Source organism: Vulpes vulpes, chromosome 4, assembly GCF_048418805.1.
Source record: "Vulpes vulpes isolate BD-2025 chromosome 4, VulVul3, whole genome shotgun sequence".
Lineage (NCBI taxonomy): Eukaryota > Metazoa > Chordata > Mammalia > Carnivora > Canidae > Vulpes > Vulpes vulpes.
Window position 1 is genome coordinate 97,949,772 of NC_132783.1, and position 10,248 is coordinate 97,960,019.

Here is a 10,248-nt window from a genome sequence, read left to right on the forward strand (position 1 = left end):
ACTCATTTCTTGCCACTGTCCGGACATCACTCACTAGTCTCCAGCCACACCAGCTTCTCTTCAGTTCACTGAACTAGCCAAACTGACTGCCAATCTCAAGGCCTTTGTACTTACCTGATTCTGCCTGAAAGCAGCCTCTCCTGATATTTGTATGGCGGTCTTTTTGTGTTATTCAAGTCTTTTGTGTCATTCAAGAAATAATCCCTGTTCAGGGAGCTCACCCCAGACCACCTTCGCTGACACAGGCCCTTAGACACTGTGTCCTCTCATTACTTTCTTTGCGGCCTGAGACCAGTGGCTTTGCCCATCTTATTCACCACTATATCCCACAAAGGCCATCACAGCACCTGCCACATCAAAGGTGCTCATCAGATGGCTACTGAACAAATGGCTGAGACACAAGAGTCTGGCCTCCATTGGTCCAGAGACCCAAGCTGTCGGTGGAAAAGGGGAAGGGGCGACACCAGCTGAGGGCACCACCATTAACTGAGCCTGTGCTCTGAAGTTTCCCAGTTGGAAAGCCAGCTCAAGCAAGCCCTCCTAAGGAAACACGGCCAGTGAAGAACTCAGCAAATGGAGCCCGAGGCTGGCCAAAAGACGGTCACACTCTAAAATATGCATGACCAGATTTTGCGCACCGTGCAAGTTTTATCTTTGACCGTACTTATGGAAACATTATTCAAGAACATCGTGAACACACAAAAATAAATCTTTAAAAATACCATTTGAATGACATACACATACGAATGAAAGATTTTTCTCCTTCTACTATAAGCAGTCCATTAAGGCATTTTTAAAAAGCAAATGTGATAGTTACTGCACACAGTAACCTTCAAATAAAAGCGTACCCAATCACTACCCCCACAGCTGCCCACAGATGAAACCCACCCCAACCTGACCACCTAGACGCAGCCACTTGAACCAAGGTGGGAGGACGGGGCAGCTCACCAACTCTGTTTCCTGCCTTCTGAGGATCTGAGGGTGCCTAAAGCAACAGAAGGTCATAGTTTCTACAGAGACTCAAATGTGGGTCAGAGAGTGGCCATCACTTCCTGCTTTGATCATTGGAGAAAACAATGGTTAATTAGTCCCTCTTCTCTGTCTCTCCTCAGCACCCTCCACATGCCAAGCCTACAGTGAACATCATGTACTTTGATGATGGCATACCCATCATCATGGGTATGGCCCCTCCGCCCAGCCTCTCCTTTCCTCTGCCTTCCCCTGGGCAGCGGTTTTCCCCCTTTTTCCTCACCAATTATCAGCCTTCTTGCTTTAGTTCTGTGTGTCTAATTTATCTTGTTACCCGTTTCTTTTGTTTGTAACCTTGGCAAAAAACAAGAAGAATCTGAAAATATTCTTTGGCTTCCTTTTAGATTATAATCTTACCTTTGTTCCTTTCCATTTCTTTCCTTTGAGATCTTTCTTTTAATTTTCTTTCTTTTACTTATTTCTCTTTTTGGTTCTTCTACCTTTTTCAAGGTTTTAAGATCTTAGGGAGAAATATATAAGTATTTTATACACATACATAGGTACTGAATTCCTTTGCCATCAAGCTAACTAAAATCAGTTTGATCAGCATCAAAATGAAAGTTTTTTGCATTATGATCCATAACCCTTATTGTTCATTGGTAGGGACGAAGAAGTGTGTTGTAAATTCCAGAACAAGCATAAAATACAAAGACCTAGGAATTTGAATACTCATGTCCACATCTGGACTTGGACCCTTCCAGCTGTGAGTGTCTTGGGCAAGAATCTCTGAGTTCAAGGTTTTGATCAGTAAAATGGGAATAATAATTTCATCCTTCCCAAGGTCATAGAGAGGTTTAAAGGAGCAGTATATATGAAAGTACTTTCAACCTATGAATAATTCCAGCACAAAACAGTATGGGATCAGGGCCTGGGCTGAACTATGAAATGCCACAAGAGTTGGAAGAACACCAGCCAACCCTTCAATTCACCCCTCCCCCACTAACCTGGGCTTTCCCTCCCCAAGTCCCAGTTCTGCTAATGGAACTAGGACGCATTTTGTCATCCAATAACCATGCATGCACACACATCAGATATACACTTAATCTGCTTTGAGTCAGGGACTGTAGTAAGTGCTAAGGATTGAACATGGAACATGGCAGACAACATCCCCTCCTTCAGGGCACTTGTAATTCATTTTTGGTGGGAGAAAGAAAAAGATACGACAAACTATTTAAATAAACAAGGCAGTAACTGGGCAAAGAGCCTACATTAAGGCCCTATGGCAGGGAAGAGGCTGGCCTATTAGCAGTATAGAAAGATGGTGCTGGAACGTGAGAGTGGCTCCCATGAGGCCTTAAAACCAGCAGGGCCAGATTTTGCAGTGCCGTCCAGCCCATGGTCAGGAGTGCGAAACTGATTCTGAGGAGGCCTCTAGAGTTAAACAACTGAGTGGTATGATTTGGTTTGGGGTTTATTTTTGTTGGTTGGTTCTGTTTGGTTTTTCTTCAATCTGGCTACAGTGCAGAGAATTTGGCCTGGAGAGAGTACTGGTGAGTAAAAGGAGAAGCAGAAGACCAGGTGGTCAATCCCACAACAGTATACAAGGCACAGATGACCCTGATGGTAGTAATGGAGGGAGGTGAACAGAATCACATGTATTTTGCAGTCAGAAATAAGATTCTGTGGTAAATTCCACATAGAAGCATGAAGCTAGGAGAAAATGACTCATTTTCATATCCAAGATGACTCCTGGGCAGGGAGGGGTTTGCTGGAGCAATCAGACATGTGGTGATGGCACAGACGAGATATCATGGATGAGATGGGGAGGGACATGGGGCAGGTGCAGGAGGGGAATGGTCATTGAGAGGCCTCAACTGCCATTATCTTCCCCAGTTACTCATCCGTGCACAAGCTGGTTAGCTGGCCACTTTGTCCCCCACGAGCTTCTCAAAACCATCTCTTCCTTTTCCTCTCTAATTTGCCACTTCATTTCTCAGTGTGTTCCTTCCTCAGAGGTCTCCACCTCCAATCCATCTGCTGCACCCACACTAGCCCCACACCTCAGGACTTCCTGGAACGGGGGGAATAATGAGCTTGTCTATTGCTTAAGGCTTTGGCGTTGGGTTTTCCATTACTTGCTGATGGAGGCAGACATCCCAGGCCCTCGGGGTCTAGCCCTGGTCAATGCACAAGTGTGAGTCCTCTCCTCCACAAACACCATCACGCCTAGCTTACAACCTGCCTACTCGTCCACACTCTCGTGCTCTCTCTCTCTCTCTCTCTCTCCTGATGTACACCAAGAAAGCCATATGAAGATATAACCAGGAAGCAGTTCTCACCAGGAACCCAACCATGCTGGCATGCTGATCTCAGACTTCAAACCTCCAGAATGGTGAGAAATAAATGCCTGTTTGTAAGTGACGTGGTCAATGGTATTCTGCTACAACAGCCCCAATGGGCTAAGATAATCAGGTTCTAAAGTTTTCAAACAAAGTGAAAATCCTGAGTGGTTAAAACTAAATCCTGTCTACCATACACTAAAACAGAGTATTTCATGCTATGTGTCCAGTACACTAATTCTCACTCCCAGTGAACTTTGAAAAGCACTGAGTTCCACTACAGGGGAGAGTAAACTGAGAGGCTACATGACAATGTCTCTTGTTCAAACCACCTGCTTTAAAACAATCATCAATCCCTACTGGTAAGCATGCTTGGGAAGGTGGGATGGGGAAACGGTTGGGAGTGGAGGGATACTATTACAGTGACTCCTGCTTGCCTAAGGGGGTTTGCTTGATTTTTTTTAATTAATATTTTGCCTCAGTGACCTTAACCCCCAGTACACCAGGAAAAAACTGTCAGCTTCATTTACCATCAGGGTCCAATGGACCCTTTTTATTTTTATGAGTAAGTTATGGACGTAGTAATAAAAGGATGGTATTTAAAACTTTATCATAAATAAATAAATAAATAAATAAATAAATAAATAAATAAAAATTAAAAAAATAAAAAAAAACTTTATCATAAAATTTGGGGTGCCTGGGGTAGCTCAGCTGGTTAAGCATCCAACTCTCAATTTCAGCTCAGGTCATGATCTCGGGGTAATGAGATTAAACCCCATTAAGCTCCGTGCTGGGTGTGGTACCTGCTTGTGATTCTCCCTCTGCTCCTCCCCCACCCTGTGCATAAGTAAGCCCATCACATGTGTCTCACTCTCTCTCTCAAAAAATTAAAGTTTTTTTAAATCCTTATTACAAAAGTTAATGGTTTAAATATAGCAAATTTCCATTCCCTTTTTTCTGACTTTGAAGATATATAAACTCAAAATGCATAATGTCCTCTACATGCAACTAACTGTTCATCAGCTGGTCTGGAACTTGGGACAGATTCATCTTATCAATACTGATTCCAGATCTTAAGAAAATCTCCAATAAGTTCTAGCTTATCGTTAGTTCTGGTTCTTCTTTCACTGACATAACAAAACCTGTTACTTTTCAAACCTCTGATGGCTCATAAGTTTGTTAAAAAGATGAGCATCTTCCTTTCCCCACACTTGCAAAGCATTTTTAAGCTGGGTAGATACCAGCAAGAACTAGTCCAATAATTTTTTCCCACTTCTATATCATCTATTTCCTTTTAACTGCCTTTGTAAACACATCTGAATTCATCATTTGTCCCCTGCAAATTGTGTCAGGGACGCAAGAGGTAAAAAGAATGTTAGCCCCCATTCTTTTAGCAAAACAGGATGGTCCAGGTTCTTGTTGCAAAATATCAAGTGATGAAATCATTCCTGATGAATGACTAAGTGGATGAGAATATAATCATAGTTTCTCTTTGTCCTCAGAAAGATACTGTTTATTCATCGATTCAGAAGTTTGAGAAAAATTCATCCAGATTATTATCTCATAAAACTCATTGTCTGAGATTGTGCTTATAAAAGCAACTTTACTAGCATTAGCAGAGTCAACAGCACTGCTGGCCCTTCTGATGTGTCTACCTACAATAAAACATTTTCCTTTGTTGATTTTCTTCTCTTTACCATTTGTGCAGGAAATGAAAACTTCTGGATTCCCAGTTGGATGCGATGAAAAGAACAAATATGGTGTCTTCCATCTTCTTCTAGACCTTCTTGAAAGATGATGTAATATGCTAAGGAATGTAATAAGATGACAGAAAGGTGATGCAGCAGTGAAGGTTTATTTCACTGTTGTATCGTTCTTCTAGGTGGTGATTCTATCACTCTTCCATTTTCTTATTATTTTAAGTGTTTTTAGCATAGAATAATTAACAATAACTTATGGGTAATGATGACATAATTCCTAGGATAATAAAATGGAAAATGTTTCAAGAAATAAGATCACCAAGATCCCATGAGCTACCTTAGATTTATAAATGGTTCTAATTGGTCCCATGCGGCAAATTCAAGAGAGAATGAGCTTTCTTCTGTTTTTGTTAAAAAGTAAATACTTTCTTTGATCTTTGGAAGATTTCTTTAAAAAGAACAGAAGTCACAAAACATGAACCTTTACAAATATTTAGAACTGCTAAAGAAAAAAAAAAAGCTCAGAAACCAAAACTAGGTCCAATGAACCTTGATTGTACAGACAGTTAAATCACATTTATAGATTTGGTTGTTCCACAAAGACTTTCAAAATCTGGCCCACTGGAAAATTGCCCTACAAAAAGACTCTTTCTTCACCCACTTGAAATCCACTGGTTCTCAGATCAAAGTTGAAACCCAGCCAAGAGAACTCTACAGTTCTCCAACACCAGGGACACTCACCTCTGGGTTCCACCAGCACTCCTCATGGAGACTAAGCAGCCTTTCGCCTGGGACACTTTCTCCTGGAGTTCGTCTTGGCACACAATGAGAAAGCAAAAGCGATGACCCAAGGAAAATAGAGAGGACTTCCGGAATACTATTCAGGCTTCAAAGCAAGGCACCAACAAAACTCAGACCACAATCAGACATCCGACATATACCGCTTCATATTCTTTCCAGTAAATGAATTTATGGTGAGGAAGACAATGTTTCTATTTTCTGGCGATTTTTAAAAACTCTTCTTTATCTTTTGTGTTTCCAGTCAATCCAAACTTTGACTATTAATCTATGACACAGAGGAAATGTCCAATTCACAAAAGCAATGTGTTCCAAATCTTTGGGAGTTGGTTGTCTTGGGAACTCAGAATATATTTTCCTTCAATAAATAACATCATAAATGAATGTGAGGTTTCCAAGCCAGCCCCACAAGAGCCTTAACTCATACCGTTGTTGAAACACTGTACTTTCACGGTAAAAATTAGTAGAAAGCAATTTTATTGAAGTCCTAACAAACAAACCCAAATACTGAAGACATATTCTCCTTTATCCTGAATTCTATTTAATGTAACAACCCCTTCAGTGAAAAAAAGACAAGGGAAAAGATGGAGAATTTCTAGGGAGAGACTTCTTCTTTCAAGAATTTTAAAGGTCGATAGCAGCAGTTTGCTATTTTGTCTGCCCATATTTTCCTTCATAGGGACAGGACGCAAAGAAGCCAGAATGAGGGTAGATTTGGGGCTCGCATAGCAAGATAGCAAAGGATGGGGGAGGAAAAGCAAAAAGTTTAAAAGAGATTTCCTTGAGGAGGCAACTAAAGCTGATGTTACGAGGAGACTGCCTAAATGAGCATGAATTGATTTACCAAGGAAACTGAAAAGAGGGCAGAAGACCCAATATTAGTGCCCCAGGCCCTTGAGTCTGGAAGAGTCCACTATGTGGTCAGACAGTTCCCTCTCTGACCATGAGGTGGTGCCATCAGCCCAGACAGGCAGCTCCAAGGGGGCGGGGTGTGCAGTAGGAGGAGCTCTCCACGTGGAAGCCACGTTTTCCACTCAGGCTCTGGAACTCATGGAAAGCCTGAATGAGACTACCTCATCACCTAATGACCGTTCCCATCCTCCACCGCCCCCACCTGCTCGCACCTGAGCAAGAACACTTCTGTCCTGCAGCGCATGGCAACTCACATCAAGATTCCAACTAATGACTTCCCATTCTTCTCTTCCACCTCCTCCTTCACCACATCAGCACTGGGCCCCTGGCGTTAACTAGTTCCAAAGGGAAGTCTAGTCTAAGAGCATGCTGGAGTCTCATCCTTAAACACCATTGCAATGACGGAACAAGACCTGAGCACAGATGTGTCCCAAAGGCCTTGACAGTGGGGCCCCAGACACCCTCTCCAGTTTTCTCTCCCACTTTCACACCAACCTGAGAAACCCCTATTTCTGAGACAAATCCCCACAGTATCTCATCCATTCATTTACTCCTGCTGGTCCTCCCTCCTGTGAGGCCCTCTCTCTTTTCCTTACCTCTACTTGTCAGTATCCTCTCCTACTGCTCAGAGTCTACCCCAAATATCCTCCCCCAAACTGCTCAGTAAGTGTTTAACTGAATTTAACTGGTGAATCAGAGAGGAAAATGTGGGTCCTGAGCATCAACCACAGACGCCCTGGGATGTCACCAGGCAGGCCTGCCTCATAGTTCCTACCCCTGGTTGGGTCTTAAACTGAGGAGGGTCCATCCAGCCAGACTCCCTGCTGAACCTTGGGACACCACCATCTGGTCTGTCCTTGCTCCTCCCAAGTCCCAGTTCCCATCTAGGGTGGACTCAGGTCTAGAGGGACACCAAAAGCCACAAACTTGGTGTGTGGCACCATGTCTGTTCTCAATTCATGTTAGCTTTGTCATAATAAGATCATGAGTGTCTCCTCCCTACCCCTACTCTCATCAGTCACAATCTGCCAAACAAAGCTGGAGCTCTAGACCCAGAAGAATAAGGGGAATGGTTACAACAAAGTCACCAATCTGCTCTTCCCTCCCAGCTCCCAGCCAAAGCCCCAGGGCCTGGGATAATTGTCCCAGCAAACTGCCTACTAGTTCTGCAGAATTTCCTCAACCTTGATGGGACTGAACGGGGATGCTCATTCTTCTCTGGCCTGGAGATGAAACCTTTAAGAATGAGTACCCTGTACTTGCAATACCTCAAAATCTAGCTACTACTTTTCTCTTCCTTCTAAAGAGGCAGTTGGCTTGGGTGAGAGACAGGAATGTCCCCTGTGAGCAAATAGCCTCAAGATGAGGTTTTGAATAATGCAGGTCCCCTAGGGGCAGCCCCAGGGCTTCATGGCACCAGGCAATGCCTAGCCAAAGACCTTCACCCACCTACCTTGCTGTCCCAGGTGCCCTCCGAGCCTTCTGTCAAGTAGACTCACAATGTCAGCATCCAGCAAAGGTGGGCTTGCTCCTGCCCCCTGAACCTCTCCTATTTCTGTTGTTCAAAGAACCAAGTGACCAGACACCTTTTATAATGCCAATATTGCTCGTGTTCTCACCTACAAAAGAGGTTTCATGGAAAGAAGGCTGACCCCGGAAATTCAGGGGCTTTCGGAGTTCAGTAAGAGGCCAGAATGCCCCTGTTTGTTTTTATGTTTTTATGTCTTTCAAGGGTCTACAGGAGAGTGTTTTTCATAAAGTAATAAAGGAAGCTAAGTTAACTATGCAAACAAAAGCAGGGTGGGAAATTCAAACCACCCATTTTAATGTACTTGTACCCCACCTCCTTCCACAAAAGATCAGAGGCTGCAAGAAGTAGTGGTTATTGTAATCCTGGGCATGGGTGCTCGGTTTCTTGTCAGGGCTGCAGACTCAAACCTTCAAAGTGACCATTTATTGGTCGGGCGGGGACGGGGATGCCCTCCCCGAAGGCGCCCTCCCACCCCCTCCTCTTGGACTCCCGACTCAGGGCCGCTCCAAGCGCGGGACGGCCGTGGCCAGCGGCTGCCACCCCGGCCTCCCGCCTCCGCCTTCCCTGCGCCCCAGTGCTACCAGGACCCTGGGAAGGAGGCTGCGAGGCCCAACGGCGGCGGCCGGGGACGACCTGGCCCCAGCGTCGCCGCGCCCCCTCCCCCAGCTGTCACACGGCGGCCCCACCGAGGCGCGCGGTGCGTCCCGCCGCGGAGACCCAGGCCGCGTCGCCGGGGCACAGGGTGCTGAAAGCTCCGGGCGCCTTACCGCGGAGGGCGCGGGCAGGCGGCGGGGCGGCGGCGGGAGCCGGTACCGAGCTCACCTGCTCTCCGGGAGGAGGGGGGACGGCGGGGGAGGGGCGAGAGGCGAGGGCGGGCCGAGCCGGGGGCGTGCGTGCTGCGGGGCGCTCGGCCGCCGCGCTCCGGTCCCCGCCCCCCGCCGCGCGAGCCCCGGAGCTGCGCCGTCGGACTGGCGGTGCCCAGAGCAGTTCCTGCCCCCGGCCCCGGCGCCGGGAGACGTGAGCGTGCACACGTACACACACAGCGGGGCCGAGGCGCTCCGAGCGGCGCCCAACTTTCTCCCAGCTTCCGCGGGCCGGCGAGTGGGGGGTGGAGGGGAGCAGCCGGGGCGACGGGGTCCCGGCCGGGCTCGGGGAGGAAGCTCCAACAAGAGGGAGGGATGGAGAGAATTTCCCGGGGTTTGGCTTGGGGGTTTGGTTTTGGTTTTGGTTTTTTACCCATGTCCATCGATGACTGGCGTGTAAAGGGAACCCGGAGCGGGGCGGCGAGGAGCGCCCTGGGAAGGTGGAAGAGTGTGTTTGGAGACGCGTAAAGTCGCCCTCCAAGCTCGGACCTCTGGGGCAAGCGATGCTCCGCGGCGGGCCGACTCCGGGCTGCCTGGGCCTCCCTGCCAGCCGCCTGGAAATGATGCAAGTCCAGCCGGTCACCTGGATCCCTGCGGCCCAGCCCGGAATCCGTCTGGATGGGGGGAAGGGCGAGGAACCCGCACACTAGGTGTTGCACGGCCCAGCAGATCGGGAGGGAGATGGGGCAGTTCCTCAGGCCAAGTCCTGTCTAATGCTTCTCTCGTCTCAGTTTGAGAGGGTTTTGGTTTTGTTTTGTTTTGTTTTGTTTTTCCTAAATGCAAAGCGTCACAAAGCCAGGCATTCCCATTTGTGCTCCGCTTGCCCCCAGCGTCACCGCGCCCGGGAAACTCCCGACCTGTCGAGGCTCGGGGCTTAGGAGCCCACTGAATTCCAAGGGACAGAACGAGGAAACTTTCCCAGCACGTTGCGGGTGTGATGCGAGCCAAGGGCCCGGGGGCGGGGGGCTTGGGGGGACGCCGTCCCAGCGCGGACCGTGCCCCCCCGCCCTTCCCGAGCTGCAGTCCGAGCTGGGATTCGCTTTTATCTTCCAAAGTGCGTTCGGCCGTCGCCCTGGAAAACCCGCTCACACACACTCACACACGCGCGCAAACGCGCGGCCGCCGCCAGGTCGGCA